We start from the raw sequence: 416 nt of genomic DNA, 5'->3' as shown, positions 1-416 counted from the left end.
TAGATATGATTAATAGAACTGAAAATTCTTTCAAACTTTTGTCCCTATGTATGCAAAATTAAACAGGTTAAGGTCAGGTGTATTATGAACGTCAGGGTAATATCTTACTGGTCAGTTTGTGTTATTGTTCCTAAAACCAATGACCGTGAAATAAGGACAGATAATTATAATCCTTTAATACGTTTAGGCTAATATTTGACCGATAATTTTCTTTCTCACTTTCATATTCTACAACAATCAATTGCTTTTACAAGCAGCATTCCACTGATCTTGCTCTTCTCGATATCTGCAACAATATTTCCTCATCTCTTGGCTCATCACCATGATGTGACTATTGGCATCTTCCTTGACCTATTTAAATGCTATTAATGGGCCTAAATGAGGACAATAATTGTTGTCTAAAACCTAGCCAATGG

This window comes from Amphiura filiformis, chromosome 18 (genome assembly GCF_039555335.1).
Source record: "Amphiura filiformis chromosome 18, Afil_fr2py, whole genome shotgun sequence".
NCBI classification, from domain to species: Eukaryota; Metazoa; Echinodermata; class Ophiuroidea; order Amphilepidida; family Amphiuridae; genus Amphiura; species Amphiura filiformis.
The sequence above is the reverse complement of the archived record's forward strand: the minus strand, read 5'-3'. Positions refer to the sequence as shown.